Source organism: Anas platyrhynchos, chromosome 1 (genome assembly GCF_047663525.1).
Source record: "Anas platyrhynchos isolate ZD024472 breed Pekin duck chromosome 1, IASCAAS_PekinDuck_T2T, whole genome shotgun sequence".
Taxonomy (NCBI): Eukaryota; Metazoa; Chordata; class Aves; order Anseriformes; family Anatidae; genus Anas; species Anas platyrhynchos.
In genome coordinates this window covers 139,672,408-139,692,880 of record NC_092587.1, presented here as the reverse complement: position 1 = coordinate 139,692,880, position 20,473 = coordinate 139,672,408, and the positions used below count along the sequence as shown (strand labels likewise).

General features: G+C 43.5%; 1 protein-coding gene across 18 annotated transcripts in view; it reads left to right on the top strand.

Moving 5' to 3' along the window:
* INPP4A (inositol polyphosphate-4-phosphatase type I A) overlaps positions 1-20,473 on the top strand; it is a 111,204-nt gene that overhangs the window by 9,255 nt on the left and 81,476 nt on the right. For 5 of the 18 annotated variants that reach the window (XM_027446570.3, XM_027446563.3, XM_027446550.3 and 2 more), the window contains exon 1: positions 17,125-17,390. The exons of 3 other annotated variants lie outside the window; for them this stretch is intronic. The gene's annotated coding sequence lies outside the window, so the exon portion shown is untranslated. Of the gene's footprint in view, positions 1-17,113; positions 17,391-20,473 lie in introns of those variants that run through there. 10 more of the 18 variants (XM_072030697.1, XM_027446494.3, XM_027446536.3 and 7 more) reach the window with 7 other exon arrangements.

The window sequence follows — 20,473 nt, the reverse complement described above, 5'->3', positions numbered from 1 at the left end:
CTTGAAGCAGTGTGGGTTTGCTCCTCTTGTTGGAGTGCCGATTTCAGGCAAAGCTGAAATAAAAGAGGAAGGGAAGGGGGAGCATCACTGCGGTTTGATAACACATTTATATATTTATTGTTTTAAGGTGTGATACATCAAAACCAGCTGTCTATTTTTCAAGTAAGTTGATTGTTAATATAAAGATATTTTGGCGTTACAAAATGTGTATGCAACACCTGGGACAGCATTGCACAAAGTTCCCATTTAATGCTGGAGCTTTAGCCTCTCTAGAGCAGAGCCTTTGCTGAATCACACCCTGCTGGGTCTTACCTTCTGCTTTTTCCACCCCTCTCCTTCACCCCCAGTTCAAACGGCTGGCTGAATACGTGTGCTTGGGATGCCTCAGCGTGAGATGTTGCAGATGGCCACCAGCCTTAATACAGGCGAAGCTGTGATCACAGTTTTCTAAACAGCGCCGGAGATGCTGAATTATGCGTTCGGTATTGCCAAATCTCTTTAATCAGTCTTGACTGAAAAATGATGGCAGGAATCCCGGATTAGCAATGGTGCTTCAGCGAGCCATTAGCGGTGAGATCTGATTTTATGAGGTACTTCTCACAGACAAACAGGGGCTGGCGTAGGACAGAAAGGGGTATGGGCTGTGGACAAAAGGTGACTCTCCTGTCTCTGCGTTTGAAACATTTGATACTAAACAAAAAATCAAAATTTCCGTCCCCTGAGTGTCCTGGGGGACACGGGGAGGTCTTTCTGTTGGTGGTTCCAGCCTGGCAAGAACTGTCCATTGCAGCTCTGATGCAGGCCAGGTTTCCCCTTGTGAGCCCTACGGTGTTGATGAATGTCCTCTCCCTTTTTTTTTTAAGCTTAAGTTTCTGAAAGGTTGTGTTTTGACAGCTCTGAGGAATTAAGACTTAAACAAATCGTGTATAAAGTTTGAGCAACAGCAGCATATTTTCCTTCACGCTGTGGGTCTTGAACTGGAAGGCCTGTTTTTAATGAAAAAAAGACACCTACCGAGAAAAAAGGCCTCTTTGTTTGGATCACCTTGGTTTCATACAAACACTAAAAAGACCATTTTCTAAGCTCCTGTCCAGAAATATTTCTTAAATGTACAAGCTTAACTGAGCAAAGTGATTAAACTTTTTCCATTATCCAGCCTAAGAGCTCTGTTTGAAGAACATGAAGCACTTGTCTTCTACTTGGATTGAATGCTTCTACTTTTAAAGCAGTCTATTTCTGCTCACCACTTAAATAAGAAACAGGAAAGAGAAATGTTGTGGTGTATTTAATCCTACTTGAAAACATTTGCATCAGAAAAACGCTGCATGTTTTTCTGGACTCGCGCTTAAGTTATAGGAGAAAGGATATAATTTTTATTTTGTGCCAATTTAAGTGGGAAAGGTGTCTTGCTTATTTTTCTCCTTGAATTTTGTCAGGATACTTGGAATAGTGATCACTTTTATACATGCAGACGTGCATTTTCTAGGATTTTGTTCAACGTTTCACTTGTCTGCTCACTAACAGTCCTGTTGTTAGAAACAGAATTGTACATTTATATCCCAGAGTTCCACTGTCTGTAAGTGTGATACCATGCACCTTCCAGGTCCCTTGGCAAGTGTATGCTCCAGGTTTTGGATCATGATTTTGGTTACATTTTTTTCAGATATTTTTAGAAATTTCTTTAATATTTGTTGTTCAGTGCGTGTGGTTTCAGATTTTCTTTGACTTTAAAGTTAGTGAAGAAACAAAATATTCAAGAAAAACAGCAAGTTTCTGTTTATTAAAAAATATACATTTCAGCAACATATGTTTGAGCTTGAGATGTTTTATTGATGAAGGAAAAGAGAAGCAGTTCAGACCAATTGCAGGCAAATTCATCTGTAAGATGGTCAAATGACTCTTTTTCTTCCAGGTAACAGGTGATTAAATAGAAGAAGGGAATAAATATATTTTCCTGTCCAATTCATAGATGTCAATGTCTGTTGAATGTAATGATGGTGTCTACGTAAAGCAAACATATTCTGTTCTCTGGCTTTGGGGCAGTTCTCTGTTTTTCGTGTGTCTATTTTGGTATGCTGTAAAGCTCTGGACTTCAGATGCTGAATTTGTTCAGATCAATCTTCCTCCCTGCCCCCCAGATAATTCTAAACGTAATTAAATGTTCTGCATTTCTGTTATTTTCTTCCTTTCGTCCTCCCTCCCTTTTTAAGTGAAGGAACCAAATCCCACCAAGCGCATTTGGTATTTTTGGATTCCCACGTCTATTTTTGGCTGCTTGCATGATGGAGGGAAAAATGTGACACGGCTCACAGCAGGGTGACATGCAAGGCTCCACGCGTCTGTGCCCTGCTGGGAGTTGCAGTCCTTTGTGAACGTCCCTAGGAAAACCATAAGCACGAGCATCGCGGTGGTTCTTTACAGCACAGGGTGTTTCAGTTGGTTTACTGATACAAGTCCCCTCCTGCATCAGGACCTGCGACTTTCCTCTCCTTCCCTGCCTCTGGTTTTGTCCCAGGCAATCACTGACTGGGTAATTTATTTCCTGGACAAGATTGTTGCTACCCTTGAAAGTGGCTTTTAATTTCAGTGAAGTAGAAAAACAATCAGTAGCTGTATCTTCCACTGTGTGGAGGTCTCCAAAAATAACGAGGAAGCCATTCAAAATATTTTTTTCTTTTGACCCCTTGGCTGCTTTCCTCTTTGAACTGGACCTAATAATGGCAGATTTGCTTCAGAAAAGCTCTGGGCTTGTTCACTTACTGTTCTTTGGTGATGGCCACAGAAAGGGCAAATAAATGAGACAACTGGGATTTTCTTCAGACGTAGCTGTTTGTATACACATCTCTGGGGGACACACACTGTGAACTTTCACATCCATGTAGGTTACCTACATGCACAAGCTCCTAGCTCTGGCTTTATGGCTGTACAGATCACATATGTGGGTAAATAGGGACAACAGACCAGAAACTGTAGGTAAAAGAAGATAGGCTAATGTATTTTTTTTTCCCAGTATTTTTCTAAGCAGTTCCTTTTTAAAGAAAAATTTCAAGTTCTGTTTTGTTGCAGGAGCATAAATAGGTCACAGCAAGCGCACAGAGTTAGTGCTGATCACGAAACCCGAGAAAATGAACATGGAAAGTGAAGACCACACAAAACCTAGCCCCGTTTTACTCATGAGATCTGCTAGCTCCCAAGCTCGGTAGTCTTTGTTCTTGGCTCTTGCTGGTATGGTTACAGACTGCTAATCCTAGGCACTGAATTGGTCACAACCCGGCAATTTTCCTCTTTATGGCCTGTTTGTCTCTTCCCCTGACATCAGTGGGTGCTGGATCCAACTTTTATTTCAGTTAAAGTCGTAGAGATGGGAATTAGAAATCTCTAAACGTTTGCAGCAGGAGAAAATGCAAGCAATGCAGGAAGAGGTACTGTTACTTAAAACAGCCTCCTAATTTTGGCTTTGCAGCAATTGTTACAAGTTTGTTGCAAGCTCATCAACTGACTTCCGACCCTGGTTTGTACTGCCTGTGGTTGTCACAGGCAATTAAACCTGAAAGTCTCACAATCAACACTCGCTGTACTTCTAGGTGGAGACGTATCATCTGGTGTACGGGAAGAGACCACCTTCTCGCTCTGTTAAGTCACAGTCCTGTAGCCTTGCCCCTTGCCCTCTAAAACCTGGTGAAAACATCTTGTGAATGCCTGACCCCACTGCCTGAGTTTGCACCTCTGCAGCTGTAAATGTTGCAACCTCATGTTACTTGCTTATGCACGTTCTGCTGTTTATGTTAAGTACAGTGAGGCATTGTGCTGCAGGATTTATATTTTACCCAAATTCTTCATCTGAACTATTTTATTGTGTAATAGCTGTTCCTGCAAAGGTAGGGCTTCAAAGCAGAGCAGACCAAGGAGGAAGGAAATAATTTGTAACTAATCATGTCAACAGATAGGGAACAAGTTGGTGGGGATTATAAAAGTATATGCATTTCTCTCTTATGATATACAGAAAAGAAAAAAAAAAAAAGCCTTCTGGTGGGCCACTGAAAATAATTTTTAACCGAGCTGTTCTGTAAGAGGACATACTCCTGGAGGGTATGTCCTCAAGGAGTTTGAAATAGGACAAGCAAACATGAGGCAAGATAACAAGCAATATATAGGAAAAAATACTGCTAGAACTTGTAGCTCTTTGGTTTTAGATTAAAAACAAACAAAAACAAACATATTTAAAATAAGAATGGCATCATGTTCTAGTTCATCAATGAAGTCTTGCCAGGTGAGAGTTGGGGTGTCTGCACGTAGCTTCTCTGGGGAATAAAACCCCTGCTTTAGTTTCAGTGCCTCCTTTCTACCCACAGACCTTTGGACCCAAGAAATGATTAAATGGAAGAGGAAAATACAAAACTGGTCATTAAGCAAAATTAAGAGGTTTTTTAGTAGCTGTTGGAAACCAGCTGAAACAGGATGTGCTTGTTCGCATCAGAAAGTCTTGTAATAAAGAGGTGAGAAATTACACAACATCTTGGTGTCCATGAGTTCTTCTTGGTGAAGGGTTGGGGGAATAACATGCACGAGCCAGCTGAGACCTAAAGCACTGATGGATTTCAGCTGGGCATAACTATCTGTAGCCAGAGGAACCTGAGGTCTCTGTAGAGTTAAATACTCTTTTCCTTAATGTTTTTAATTCGTGCCACTCAGTTATTTAAAGTACTTTTGCTGTATTAAGCAAAGGCAACAAGGAAATAGTCGCTGAAAAGGATTTCTTAAGTAGTTTACATTTTACAGTAGAGGTTCTCAGGTTTTGTGGTCACTTTTTCATTTTTGTGGTCACAAAGCCTGTCAAAAGAAACACCAGAAATGTGGATCACAGATGTGTTAGGTTTGCTAGTCTCTGCTTTTTGTGTGCCTTGTGTCCCCACAGGTTCTCTTGCGCTCCTTTTATTCATTGCTAAGTGGAATATTTCAGCCATATACGAAGTGAAGTACTTCAGAGCTCTGTCTATCTGTTGGTCAGTGCTTCCTGTCTATTTTCTGAAGGGTACGAATTTGCACAAGACTCGAGGCACTGGGGACTGGCAGTGTGTGTTGGGTTTCTCTTCCTTGTCTGGTGCTGTGCTCAGAGATCCCCAGGCACAAAACTCTCGCCTTGGGAAACTGAACTCTTCCTGTGTCGTACCCAAAACTACATACTGAAAACAACTTCACGTCGTGTGTCGGTGCTTTTCCTGTGCTGAGGTAAGTTGCACTGACATCAGAGAAGTTAGTTGTGGAATAAGGAGGTGTCTGAGTGGAGTCAGTGTTTCAGATGCCTTCTGTTAAAGAAATTACCTGCAGCCATGGGGAAAACCAGTTTGTCCTTAAGCATTTGTCAGTGAAACTGAAAGGAGTCACTGGAGGGAGAAAGGGAGCTGGCTTTGTGGTGGTGGAGTCAGAGGGCAGCAATAATTAAGGTGGCAGCACCCAGCCATCTGACAACATGTAGGGAGATGCCTGTGTCTTTTTTAGGGGGAAGTCTCACATTGCTGTTGTCCTTCTGAGAGTGAACCATAGTCCTTACGAAGGGAGCCACCTCTTTTTACAAGGTTATGGAAAAGGAGAAACAAAATTCCTTGCTGATACTCCAAATAAAACCACATTGCTAATACTTCTGACCTGCATTGGCTGCCTACCATAACATTAAAAGTTAGGATGGTACTTGCACTGATACTTACTGCAGTATCTACTTATTTCTAGAATAGGAAATTTGTCCTCAGACACTTACTTAATGTAACCACTTGAGAACCTCAAGGAGTTGCTGATTTGTGTGGAAAACCACGAATTGGGAAAACCTCTCTCTTATTTAAGCAGCTGTCATCTTTAAATGTCTCTAGTCCCAGTGATAGTACCAGAGGTAAATATCATCTTTTTAATTGGAAAACCTCTGAGTAGTAACCCTGTTTCTTATCCTTGACTCACCTGTCTCCTGACTTCTCTGTGTATGTGACTGTCATATTCATATTCATCATGCAGCTGTTCCCCCAGGGATGGTCTGAGAGACCAGAAGGTGTTCTTGCTCCGTGGCTTCAGCAGGTCTCAATCTGTGAACGGTCTAGCTTGTAAGAGATGCATTTGGGATGATTTTGTCTCTTGAGGTCAGTGAGCAGAGATCTGACCTCTTACCCTGTCGCTGATGCTTAACTAGTAATATTATGCAGGTGTATTCTTGGCTTGTTGCAGCTGTAAAGAAGTTTATTTATCTGTATATATATATATATAAATATGTGTGTATATAGTTCACAGCAGAGTGTGCTTAAGCTAAGTGACCTTGGTTTGCTACTTGCTGTGGTTCAGCTGATGTGTTATTAAACTTCAGGACTTTGATCCTTAGCTTTTATCTTTGTAGCCATAAATGCAGTGTCTGGTCATAGCAAGCAGGTCTTCCGAGTCCACGGTTGCCATTCCTGTCTGTTGCGTCTGTGCTTTTCCTGTGTCTAAGATTGTGTCACGCTATTTTGATTCTAAGAAATATTCCTTGAGCTCCTTCCCCCACCCCAGCACTCTGAACGCCAACCTTCTGGTCCAAAGTACAGTTCTTACAGCATCATATCTGGATTGTATGGGCTATTCTTCATCAGTCCCTTAATCACTTCAATCACAGAATCATTAGGGTTGGAAACGCCCTCCAAGATCACCTGGTCCAACCACCCCCCTGCCACCACTGTCACCCACTAACCCTGTCCCCAGGCACCAGGCCCAACCTCTCCTTGCACACCCCAGGGGCGGTGACTCCACCACCTCCCTGGGCAACCCGTCCCAGCGCCTGACTGCTCTTTCTGAGCAGAAATGTCTCCTCATTGCCAGCCTGAACCTCCCCTGGGGCAACTTGAGGCCATTCCCTCCAGTCCTATCACTGGGTACCTGTGAGAAGAGGCCGACCCCCAGATCCCCACCCCTTCCTTTCAGGTAGCTGCAGAGAGCAATGAGGTCTCCCCTGAGCCTCCTCTTCTCCAGCCCAAACACCCCCAGCTCCCTCAGCCTGTAAAGAAAACTCTTCTGCCTTTACTTTAAGAATTACCGCGGCCTGTAGGCCTTGTTTTCAGGCAGGCCATCAGCTCCACACAATTTTTTGTCAGGTGTCTTTTAATCATCTGAAGGGTGACAAAGCAGATAGACTTAGCGAAACAGAGCAATCTGTCTAACAGACCAGCTGCTTGATTTTATTTAGTGTTTTTACCAGCAAGGAGAGTTAAGTGCTTGATTCTGGTGGATTAGTGGGACATTACCCTTAATCAGCCCCGAATGTACAGGTCACCCTTCCTTAGGACCCACGCGTCCGTCTGTATGCTGCAAAAATAGATTATATTTTGGTTGTTGGTGATTTTTTTGTTTTGTTTTGTTTTCAAACTCGCAACATGATAAAAATTTTCCAGAGCACTGACTGCTCTTTGGATGTTTGGCTGTTCAGCTGATGTCTAAAATAAGACGTATCAGTTTATCTACTTGAAAAATGTTATTGTCTCTTTCTTCTTTTTTTCTTGTTGTTATTAAGGTGGATGGCTCTCAGGCTTGACGAGTGGAAGGCAAAGAAAAAGGACTAACAGTCTTTTCCTGATTTTTCTCATTTTTGTGCTTGCAGATGATGATAGGAGCACTGTGGGACTTGCTAACATCGCAGAGATTAGCTTGGAGACATCCTGCTCTGCACCAGCTGCTCTCAGTGCTCTCCCAAATTGAGTACTAAGGATGCTGTGTTCTGCTAGGATTAATTTTAGGCTATTTTGAAAAACTGGGGCTGGCCTGCTTTGGTGCACAAATTGGTGTATGTTGACTGCTACATGAGCTGAAAACAATTTTTCCTTCTGACCGATGCTTTATTCTCCACCATGTTGTGTCTATGCTAGGTTTGTCTTGTACGTAGCTGTTACTGCCTTTAATTTTTGGAGACCAGGCAGCTCCTGGCTGAGGCTGGAATACTGTAATACAGATTATGTATCTGTCTCTTTCCATCTGCCTTTTCTCACCTTTCTTCACTGCTCTTTGCACTGCGAGAAGACTGAAAAGGAAGAGGTTTCTGAGGAAAAAAGGAGATGAGCAACCCCCAGAAGTTCCAAAATCCAAAAAAGCAGTCCTGTTAGTTCTCTCTTCTTCAAGTGTTTGTCATCCATCTCCTCAAGAAGGCCCTGTACTTGGGAGCTCCTTCTGGCAGGGCTCAGTTGACAAGGATGAGAACAGAAATAAATCAGGAAGAGGACTGTGGCTGGAGAGCAGCCACTCGTGCATGGTCCTTCTTGAAATAACCTGTGTCCCACCCAGATTGCTGACTTAAATCCGGCTTCTCCCCTGCACAATTTACTCTTTAGAGTATAAAAAGCAGTGCGTGGACTTCAAGAGGACAATAAAAGGCAACTGCTTCAAGCAGCTGTGATATAAATTTCAGGGTGTTGGTAAGAGTATCGTAGGAGGCTTAAACATCACCGTACTGTTTTGTCCTTTCTCTGTGGATGCGTGGGTTCTGCAGTAGTAGAGGCCAAGCCTGCCTCAATTCCTTTCCAGGCCTACAGCCTGTACAGCAAAGTGTCCCTTCATACCATGTAGCACTTGTTTGGGTGGAATAATTTTTTGCATGATGAGAAGCGGTCAGTCTGCTGAGCAAGGAAGGCTTGATTTTGGATTGAATGAATCTTTTTAAGGCTTAGTTTCTCACCAGGCTCCTGCCGGTCTGACTGAAAGTTTTGAGAAGTGAAAGGTTCGCATCTGAAAGCGCCAGTGGCCATGGGGCGATTGGAGCCTTTTCCCAGACTGATGCCTGCGGAGGTCTGCACGGCTCTTCGGTCACCTGCCTCAGTGGAGAAGCCCTGTCACCGTGAAGGAGTGCAGTTCAGCAGGCAAAGCCTTAACAGCATTAAAACTTTCTTTTAGCCTAAATTGAAGGGACGGGAAACAGAGCTTAAAAAGATGTTTTTTTCCAGAGACCTAACAAACACTTTTTCTTGCCAAATAACTCTTTTACAACCCTTTCCTGATGATTTCTGCCCAAGTCCCTTTGCCTCCTCTCTCCCTTTACTGTCAAAGAGCTTCCCTAGGCATCTCATTTTCTTGCCTTGCCTTCTGAGCAGCCTGTCAACCAGGCAGCTTACAAACATGCATCTGTCTCTATACCAACTACTCCTCCTGAATCCGCTCCAGATCTTTCTCCATCACACTATTAACGGTGTGGTTTGACTTGCCATCTCTCCTCCATTTCCCATTCTCTAAACTGGTTTGCCCTCTGCTTCCCTGGCTCCGTAGCACGGCCATGAGCAAGCCACTGCAGTGCCATTAGCTTCCCTCCTTTTGGGGCCATGCTCTGGGAACTGCACACAGGTTAATATATTAACTGGCACTCATTTTGCCTACTCTTTCCTCTTGATGCTAACATCGATCTTCTTTGCCTTGCTGAGAGTCTTGATTCACCAGCTCTGACATTTCCTCTCTCTGTCACCTTCTAAAAACATCCATCTCGTACCTCACAGCCAAATCCTTCCCATCCATATTCTATTTTCAGCTCAGCTTTTACTGGATAGCCTGCCTATTTAACACTTACAAGGCATACAGAAATGCTGCAGTGGCCTGTGGATTGCTTTGTTCTTTGCTGAGCCTGGTTGGGGCATCTCAGCACGAGCAAACTTCAGCCCCTCTGCAGTTTTGAAGGGAAGCAAGTGCTTTCAGAAAGTAATTTCTGGCGCATAAGTTAGCAAATTAGCTCCTGCTCAGCTGACGTGCTCCAACTCCCCTCCTCCCTGCCTTGTTTCTGAGGAAGTGGAGAATTCAATACGTTTTCTGACTCTCCTGGCCTTTCTTGTTAATGCAGTCTGTTCAAACTCCACGTTGCATATAATGGGTATGCATGGACTGAAGTAATTCTCAACCTATTAAAGATATAAGAAGCATTACGGAATGTTAAAATATCACTTTTGTTTTGATTTATATTCTTAAATATCCCTTTATTCCTGGTTAGAAGGTAGGAGGAATCAATAGGTTTTTCTTTAATGCAACTTCTACAGTTCCTACTTTTCCTTTTTTTTCTCAATGGGAGATTTTTCAATAAAAAACAACTCTACAAACTAGGTATTTGCTCTTTTTAGTACCTACATCACAAGTTTTTAACCCGTAGTGATAAGGACCATCAGAGTAATAAAGCTGAAAAGGCTTCTCATCAAAACAAAAACCAAACCAAGTAAGTAAGATACCAACAATATGCTACTTTTCTGTGTGGAGAATGTTTTATGTAGTTTAAAAATAATTATTGCCTTCTCACACTCTTTTTTTAAAAAAAAAAAAAAAAAAAAAGCTACACTTGCTACCAAAGGCGGGTTTTGTGATATTTTTTGAACCTTCAATCAAGGGCTTTGGGGAGGAAGGAGCAGGGGGTAAAGAGTGGGTAGGCAAAGTGCGCAACCACAACAAAAAATGCCTTGTGCTGGTTAGCTGCCATCTCAATTACAGACTATAAAAATAAATATTAAGCACATTTAAGTGACAGCTGGCAATGTCAGGTCCTTTTGAAAGTGTTTGACCAGTATGGGTTTCAGCTTGTTGTGCTGGTTCCGTTTTATTTTTTTATTTTTATTTTTCAAAAGCAGCCTATTTAGGCACAGCGCATAACAAGTACTGCTGGCATCTTCTCCCTTTTTAGACTTACTGTAAAAGGAAAGCACTCTGCGAGGAAAGCTTTTACTCGTCTTCCTTTAATTTTAATGTTATTGTGTCAGTTTCCTTTCCCACCTTAGCCACAGCTGTTATGCTGTTTTAAGAGCCCTATTTTAAGAGTCCGTCCCTAGTTAGGGGTTTGGATCACACAATTACGGGATCCTGCTGTGCCTGGGCAGGACTGGAGGAAGCTGAGGCTTAACACCAGTATTCATCCTTACGGGTGATTTCCTCAGTGAGCCAGTGCTCTACAGTAATTAACGGAGCTAGGGATAGTTCGCTGGTTCTTGGGAAAAATGAGTGGTTCTGAAGCTGGAAATGACTGTTCTTGTGTCAGGGAGACAATTTCGTCTCTGATCGCATTGAAGACTTGGTGCAGTTCAGGTGCTCCGTCTTCGTTCTCTTTGTTCAGCTCGGTGTCTCCATTCAATCTCGATACAATCAGCAAAGAAGAATGTACTGTGTTTCATTTCAGAAGCCCTCTGATGAAGAGAAATTTCTCCCAAGAGAAATTAGCAGAGAATTAATGCTATTTGGAGCTATAGTAATCGATGCAATATTTTTTACACTCCTTGTCTTTATGGATGTTGCTGGCTTACACTTGCATCAGTGATCGTGACTTACAGTCAGCCCTTTTCAGTAGATCTTCTTTATCTCTAGAATTATTTCACGAGTGTTTGAAATCCCCAATTTGCAAAAGCAAATGGCTTTTGGAGTGCGTCTTTGTAAGAATGGGACTGCCATTTATTCAATGGTTCTTTAAATAGTTCTGCATTGGTTTGAACCAGCCTTACAAGGTTTGGATGGTAGATAAGCAGATGTCTTCCTTCCAAAACCAAGGATTCTCTCAAAATTGCTCAACACTGTCTCGAAAGAAAGCTCATCCAATGTTAATGCACTAAGCAGAAATTAAGACTGGGGCACCTCCCACTAGATCAGGTTGCCCAAAGCCCCATCCAGCCTGGCCTTGAACACCTCCAGGGATGGGGCACCCACAGCTTCTCTGGGCAGCCTGTGCCAGGGCCTCACCACCCTCACAGTAAAGAATTTCTTCCAAATACTTAATTTAAACCTCACCTCTTCTCGTTTAAAGCCATTGCCCCTTGTCCTATCACTACAGTCTGTGAATGAACATATGTGCCTTACACTTGATAGGGAACTGAGTGGATGGAGGCTTTGTAGAATCACAGGATACAGATGTCAAAATATTATGTCTAAGTAGCACAGTTACCATTGTTTTTTTTCCACGGCCTGATTTTGGGAAAAATCCCACGTGATCTAAAGTCAATTAAGTTCTGAATGTCAAAATTTAGAGTAATCATGAAATAAACGTTTTTTTTTCCATCGTAAGTGTTTTTAATAAGCTTTTCCACCTCGGGCTCCTACTGGTCTCGATTCTGATCCGCAATCTAGCATGTGCGGTACCCTAATCTTCGGATGGTCCCAGTGATACTTGGTGGCATTAATCTGGGGAATAATTTATGGTGCACCACAAATAGAGGCTGGATTCACACGAGGCAATTTTGTGAGCTTCTGGATAGCTCTTTCTGATTGAATTGTTACATAATTTATTTTGAAAGAAGAAATAATGAACTGGGAGAGAGAAAAATGAAAAAGATTCAACTTTGGCTTTCCTCCTTATTAGATCTGTTACTTCTCCACATGCGTTTGGGGCTCCTCTTGGCTCTTGGTGTAGCGCTGTATCATACTGTAATGATAACAGGGCTTTGTTTGCGAGGCAAGGGCAAAGGACACCAAGAATAGGACTAACAGGACGAGGTCCCTGACGTGCCTAGGTAGGTACGTTAGTCATGACCTTACTGATGAGGAATGTAACAGCCGATGATTTCCCTGCTAAAAATCGGAGCTGGTTAACTTGCAAAGGAGTACAGATGAGTTGAGAAGACAAGACAAAGCACTGAGAAGCTGTTGTGCAGACACAGAAGTCTTGCATCGCAGTTCTTTCTTCGTGCAAATAAGGCGGAGTACGTTTTATTGAAAAAATGCTGAGAAATAGCAGGCAAAATTGGCCGGCTTCACATTCACAGTTTTACATTGATTTTTTTTTTTTAATTTAGTTTACGCAGCGCAGCAGATGGCATTGAGAAAACAGCCAGTCTTTACTTCTACTTTCTTTCTCCAGCACGAGCAATTGTTCTTTCGGGGGCATTTTAAGAACCTACCGCTCACAGGTCTCAAAGACTGGCATGAGACCTGCAAGTCCTGCAATGTGAAGACAGCAAGAAGAAATTAACTCAGAAATGTGTAGGGTATAGTGAATAAGCAAAATGAGTGGATGTAGACAATTCCCACCAGACTACAGTGTTTTGTTTGAGGGTGCAAGGAAATGTAATGTTGAAGTCATATGGTAACATCTAAGTGCCTCAAAACGAGTTTACACCTGGGTTTGGTCATCTCTTTTGTTGGATTCAGCTGAAATCATTGTACCAGAGCTGCAACCAGGGCATGCTGGTTTGAAACAGAGAGGTAGTTGTGCATTGTAGAGAAAAATAAAGATGGTTTGGAATGGGAAAACTGTGCCTGTGTTGGTGAAACAAACTATAATATTCTCAGAGGCCTGGGGAGACCAGGTGTTTTCTGCAGTGCCTTCTCTGTTATTTTTGATTTTTCTGATTTTCAAGGCAAGTATGTGATGCTTGAGATTACAGATGCTTCCACACGTGCACTATCTAGTTTTTTAGGAAGAGGCAGAGCTCTGAATTAAGGAGAGTAATATTGGGCAGATGTTAATCGGAAATGGTGCGTCATTTGATTGAGGTTTAATGCGTTATTAGGGGCTTGCTGACCGTCCCTGTCAATGCAAAACATGGGCAGATGTTGGTATTACGGAGAAAAAGAGAACAGAAGTGGATAGACACGAGCAGGCCAGCTGCCAAAAGATCAGCTGACACTCTGCTGACATCAAGTGCAATCTGGGGAGTCCTTATGCCAGCACAGCAGATGTGTCCCTGTCTGGGTCCCTGCTCTGCAGGAGCCACAGCAGTGTCCGTGAACTCGGCTCTCACCTGGGCAGTGCGACTTTGTTGTCATGAGAGATGTTTCTCTTGTCTTGTCTCTGATCTTAGTGTCTCAATCTCTGGTTTCATCTGCTGAGGACAGACCGTAAAGAGGAAAGAAAAGGACAGTGAGGTCATCTTGTGCATTGTCACCACGTGCACAGCACTGCATCCCTCTGAGATCTGTGCGCAGCGTGTTGCAGGTGCCTTGGGACTGTGTGGTTTCTCTCCAGCGCAGGATAGGTAGCTTTAGGTTGGTACAGGAGGAATAAAAAACGTCTCTCTCGAGATGTCGGTGGATGAGGTATTGATGGTAGAAAGTTCAACCATGGTAGCACCTCCTGTTATTCATCCTCAGAAGCCTTGAGATGAACTTGGTAAGCGCATCCTCTCCTCTCCTCCCACACCAACCAGTAAAGCTCCACTTCCACGCGTGGCTTACTCTGGAGCTGATGCTATTGCCAGCAGGAGTTTTTATTTTCCCGAGAAGCAAACAGTGCTTCTGTCACGGCGTATCCCAATACCCACCAAGGGTGATCAGCTGGAAGAAACGTCCTTGCTACTGAGGTGCACTGGAGGGGGAGCCTGATGTTCATTTCAGCAAGACGCTGAAATCTAATTTCTGCTTTTGGCTTTGCTGTGGACATGGGAAGCAACCTTGGTCAGGTAAATTAGCTGTGTTTGTATGATGACGCAAGGTTATTTCCCTTCTCAATGTTTTGCCTCTCTTTTCTAAATATGTGCTCCTTCTGCTGTGGGTCTCTTCTGCTGTGTGCACGCATAGTGACTACCTCCACGTGTGGCTCAGATAAGCAGGGCTGCAAGCCATCATTAGGACGGAGCAGAGTGCACAGCTGATGGAAAGGGGACTGGGAGGAGGAGGGGAGGTGTCTGTGGGTCCTGCCAATGGTCCTCGATCTGCTTCTGTTACCCCATTGCATTGGAAGCCAGCTCTGTCCTTGAAGAACATGAATGTGTTTTTTTTTTTCCCTTGTACAATACAGCTAAGAAGAAAAAAGGCTCAAGAACAGAGGTAGGGTTAAGTATACTCAATAAGGACAATTTGACTGTAGCCTGAGCTTTCATAAGAGAGCAGGTTAATATGGAATCAAAACCAAAATCCCCGAGACAGGGAAGTGATAAGGAGGAACAGGATTCCCTGCCCTAGCGTGTTCTGGAGTACCGTGTTGAATAGGTGCTGTAGAAGAGCCTTGGCTTGTTCATTTTCTAAAGGAGAAAAAGGAAAAAAAATATTATCTCAAGTCCTTGAAAAGTGTGTAATAGTCTACAGTGCCTTTAACACAAAATCTCCTGCAGTAGCGTTCAGTTTAGCAGCCTGTACTAATATTCACGTTCAAGGTTCCATCCACATCAGTGTCGGTTTTTAGGTTTTCGCCTCTCCTGGGGCAAGAGCCTTTAGGTTTTCCCACTTTCAGACCCAGGATCCAAGCCCTTTCTGCAGCAGAAGGTCAAGCCAGGGCAACTGAAATTAGGCAACACAGAACCGCTGCTTACAGCAGCTGGATCACTTCTCATTTTTAGGTGGGACCATTTGCAGAGAAGTATTTGCATGTTACACAGCGTGTGCTCACTCTTGGTGTGTTTTGTCTCCCTAAGGTCTTTAACAGCTCTTTTCTTTGAGTTGTCTTTGATCCAAATCTAGGCTTTTAGGTGAACTGCAGTACAAATTTGAGTGTAGGGATATAAATGCATGCCATACTTTCAAAAAACAGACAAAAAAACAACAACAAAAGCAAAAATGTTTGAAGTACTGCCCTGTTTGCTCCTCTCTACCTGTGCCATAGATGCCACTTGGACTGAGTTCTCGCTGTTTTCATGTTTAAAAGTCTTGGGGTTCTTAGTTGGTTTTGGGGTTTTTTAGTTTTATTTTTTATTTTTTTCCTCAGGCATGCTGGGGAGTTTAGCATTCTTCCGCATTTGCAACATTTTCAAGGCAATAAAGCCTTGAAAGCTTGGCTGGAGCAAAAACTCCCTGCCATTAGTAAACTGAGGAAAAGGGTGGGATTTAGCAGCTCCTGAAGATATTCCAAGGGATAGATATGATACGGGTGTTTTTAGGGGAAAGACAGCAGTTATTCTTTATCCCTTTGTTTGTGTTATCTCCATGACCATGCTTCAAGGATTGTTTTGCTCAGCTTGATTCCTTCTCATCTCTTGATCCCTGCCAAGCCAGTGTTCTTGGCTGCCTCGAGATGCAAGGAGAGAGTAAACATTACCATCAATAGCATGCAGTTTGTTCAGCGGCTTTAATAACAACCAGATACAGTACTGAGGGGTGTAGTGCACCTGCTTGGATCGGGCGGAGAGGCTTACCTTAAATTTGGTTGTGCTTTGCATAAGAAGTGTTTCTTTAATAAAATCAAACCCCACAAAACCTGTGAAGGCCAGCCACGCTTTGCTAGCAGCTTTTCGGCGAGAAATCTCAGTTCAAATCTGCTTCTCTGGGCGATAGCCAGCAGGACATTTGCTAAGTATGAGGAAAGATGTTTCGCTTGTAAATGCTTTGACATAAACCAAGTGCCTTTTCCCAGACTGCCTGGGATGTTTATATGAATGGCTGATAAGCAGGTTTAATGCCTAGTTCCTTGGGCCAACAGCTTCTTCTGACAGTACTCTTTCTTCATTCATCCCATCATTTGTTTCTACGGGGTTGACCTGCTGGCTCAGTAGCAGAGGGCTTCATTTACCTTCCTTGAAGCCTGGGTTTGCTCAATGCTTAGTATAATTTGTCTTTCAGAAATAAAATGCAGTCAGCACAGCACTCTGCCTTGCCGCTGCCTAGCACTGAGTGCCTAACAGGCTGCATAACTCCTGCCCCAAGCTGAATGTGGCGGGGAGTTTGGCAGGCGTGGGGAGCAACCACATGGATCACTGCTGCTGTGCTTGGGGCCACTGGTGCCTAGTGAGACAGGCAACCATGGGAAGGCTGCTGTGATCAGCCTTTCCCCAAAGGCACTGCCCCTGGCCGTAATGCAGCCCTGATCTCTCCGGCAGGCACTTCGCCCTTGTGTCTGCATCCCCCAGCCCTTCAGACAGCTCTCGCTGCATCTCGGGCCAAATTTGCCCCCAGAGGCACTTTGTTATACACTTACCACAGGTAAATGGATATTGCCCCAACTTATTTTTTGTTTCAGAATATTTCCTGGGGTAGTTGAGTTCTTCTCCTAGTCTTGATGGGAGGAGTGGGCTCACAGACACACGCCAGTCACACACTGCCTGCCACATCACGCGAATGGCCTGGCTCGCAAAGCAGGCTTCTCGTTCAGGATGAATATACTTACAGCGAAGACAGAATCGGAGCTGCCAGCCTAGAAAAGAAAGCAAGTAAGATTGCACGAAGGCAGAAACCCAACTCGCTGCCCAAAGGAAAGGCCGCGGCCGTCGGCAGGCGTGCGTACACCCAGGCACACGGGCGGCGCGTGCGTGCGTGCCTGTGCGACACGGAGAGGAAGCCCTGAAACTTGAACTCCTCCTGCAGCTCTGCATCTGCTCTGAGTCACTGCTATGACTCACGCTGACAGCGTTCACGTTTGCTAGCGTGCAGATGGAGCAGCTCTGGCACCGGGAGAGGCAGGTTGCATTATTGATTACCTGCTGCAGCAGACGCTTGCGCCAAGGCTTTTTTTTACGAGCGCAGACGAAACGCAGCGGGCTCTACTGAGCACGGCCATCGTTACTGCTTGCTTAAAGGTAAGAACGCCTGTTATTCGCTAGGGAAGGATAGGAAGGAGAAATCAGAGCTTGGGAAGGTTGAGCTTCTTGCTGCTGCTGCTGCTTGTTCTCGGAGGGAGCTGCGTGACCGCAGAGCTTTGTTTGCGGAGCCGTATGGGGAATCGTGTGGCTGACGGGCAGTGCGTGTCCGAGGAAAGAAAACAGCACGCTCCCATTCATCGTGTTATGTAAGGCATGGCAGCCATGTTAAGGACAGAAGACCTCTTTCGAAGAAACGGTGCTGCCAGACATCAGGGCAGGGAGAGCGGCGGGCGTCTCAGCAGCCCTCTGCCTGCGCTTCGGAGATTGCCGCAGGTCCGCGGCTCTCGCTTCCCACTGAGCGAGCCCGCTTCTGAATGGCTCTGGGAATAAAGAGCAGCAGCGTTAGGAAGAGCAAAATGATGATTGTTTACCTTTAAAACCACAGCGCTGCTCTGCCTTCAGCATCCAGGCTGGCAGCGGGCATGCCCTGTGCAGCGCCTGGATGTAAACAGTCTCCTCACATACCCGAAACGCTGCATCCTGATCCCGGGGTTGTTTTCATTCTCTGATGCTAAAAACCCGTGCGTATGTCCTGCTCCCACAGCTGGTTATATGCAGAAAGGGGGACACGTTCTAGTTAGCGTTCACTGCTGAAGAGTGAGGAAAATAGTTGGTTTTTTTTTGTAGTGGTTTACTGTTGTTTTCTTCCCTCTGGTGCAATAATTTTAACATAGTCTAGATTTGTGTTGCTAATTATCCTCAGGTAGAACCCACTGAGTCTTGAGCCTTTGCTGTCCCATCCCCAAGAGATTTTCTAAGTTATGAAACCTTTGGTTTTGGATTGCAATGATGAATTTATCTTAATTTCATTCTTTTTTTTTTTTTTTTCCTTTTCCTTGTATTTTTTGCATTTATGTTGGACGTGCAAGACAGTGCCATTTTCAGGTGCATATAACAGTGAGGTCAGCAGCTGCTCTTAATAACAAGGGAGCCTGGTCACTTCTGTGTATTATTTTCAGAATGAGAGAAAGAGGATGTTTTTGAAACCTCATCATTTATTAGCTTGCTCTCAGCTTCTCGAAACTGCCATGCATTTCCTTGTAAAATCTGCACAAAAGTCACTGCTCTCTTCTCCTCTCAAATAAACATGGCAACGTAGCAAGATGATTTAAAATGACAGCATACTTTAGGTTCTTCTTCTATTTATAATTTACAGCATTCACTGAGGCACAGTGTTTTCATTGCTATGAATTAATTACATTTGGCATGACTTCCTATTTAAAAAAAAAAAAAGATTGAGCTTCATAACAAAATGGAGAGCAAGGTTTGCTAGCACATCAGTGTCTGTACACATCTTGTGACATCCAATTTAGAAAACTGCTCTGAGTGAAGCTTGTAAAATAGTGTTGCTCGTGGACTCCCATCTCTACGAGCAAAATTTTGGTCACTGAATTGAATGATATAAAATGAATTGCTGGATATAAAATATCTCTGATGGTGCGGCGTTATGAATGCAAGTTTATCCAATATTAGGGTGGTTTTTAGGGCTGCTTGCTAATGGAGTACTGGCACGTGGCAGTCTTTCCTCCCCCTCACAGATCAAACAATCCAAATAAAACACTTTAATGTCCTAATTTTTCAATTGATTTGTATCTGTGTTATTGTTTTCCTGAGATTGTGTCAGAATTGTGTTTGCCTTCATGTCTGCTGTTAAGTATGTATACATTTAGACTAGGAACTCTCTACTATGTCAAACCACAACAAACAATTTATGACAATAAAACGTAAATATCTTCAGTGGAGTTTACAACATTTCCTTATTAATAAGTTGTGGGTGCATTTAAATAATCAACAGTTAACATTTTTGAAAAAAAATTGCAAAAACATGCTTAAAATCAAAAAGAGCGGGTGATGGGTAGCCCCTGAGTCAACCCAGCCCTGACCACAGCCTCTCCGTCCCAATTGTCCGTAAACCATCCGTGGAAGTGATGACCACCAGAGAGGCTCCTTCTGTGCATGGGGTTTGTAATAAATATGATAGGGCTTGTCAAAAATCTGCCCTTTGAAAATTGTTTTTGGTTGCCTTAAGTTGGCTTTGCATTAGGCCATAAAAGCAACGTGGCAGAAGCTGCTGGGGCCATTTCACCTGTCCTTTTAGCAGAACGTGAAGCTGAGAGTTTGTGATCTCCTTGACTTTTTTTTCTGCAATAAAAGTGTTCAGGCTGTCCTTTTATTTGTTTCCTCCTGGGTCCAACCTGCAGTGTTTTCCTCCAGTTTCCCTTGTGGCTCTGCCCTACCTGTGGTACTCTGAGCCCCTAGGCTGCCTTCCTGGCACGTGCAAAAAACTTTGAGGAGATCCAGTCTCGTTATTAGAGTGAGTTTGGGCGAATCATGTATAGTATGGGTGATTTTGGGACTGTGTGACCGTTTTACCCGATCATCAAAAATGAAGCACTGTTGTTGCCTCAGATGCTGAGTTGATGCAGAGCAGAAAATGGTCCGTTTATGTCACAAAAAATGATCGCTGTATTTTATGTGGTGATTTGCTATTGATGTTAGACTTCTTGAAAGAGGGCTCTGCAGTATATGGAAGGAAGCAATGTATCAAGGTTTATTTAACACCTCTTTGTGCCACAGAACAGCACGGCATTTTTATTTTCAGCTCAAAATTTGAAAAGGAGGGAGGAAAAAAGGTTGTGGGAGTTGGCTTGGTTACAAGTTTTTCATTTCTCTTTATTGTGTGTGTTAGAAATAAGCTCCTGGAGTTTATGTTGGAATAAAAATCCTTGCATGTGAGCAGTATGAATAGCACTGTTTGCAGTACTGAACTTTTGTTGTTGTTGTTGTTGGAGAACTCACTTTTTGTATTTGAGTAATTTTTAGAAATGACAACTTTTCTGTGAGTTGTTTTGGTGATCTTTCATTTATATGTCTGCATACATCTACAGGGCATCCGCTTTGTCCCTATGGATTTTCCTAGTTTCTGAATAAGTGGTCTTGTGTGGATTAGATTTGTTCCCTGGTTTTAAAGGGGAGGAGGAAAGAACTGTTAAATCTTTGCACATACTGTGAAGTTCTTC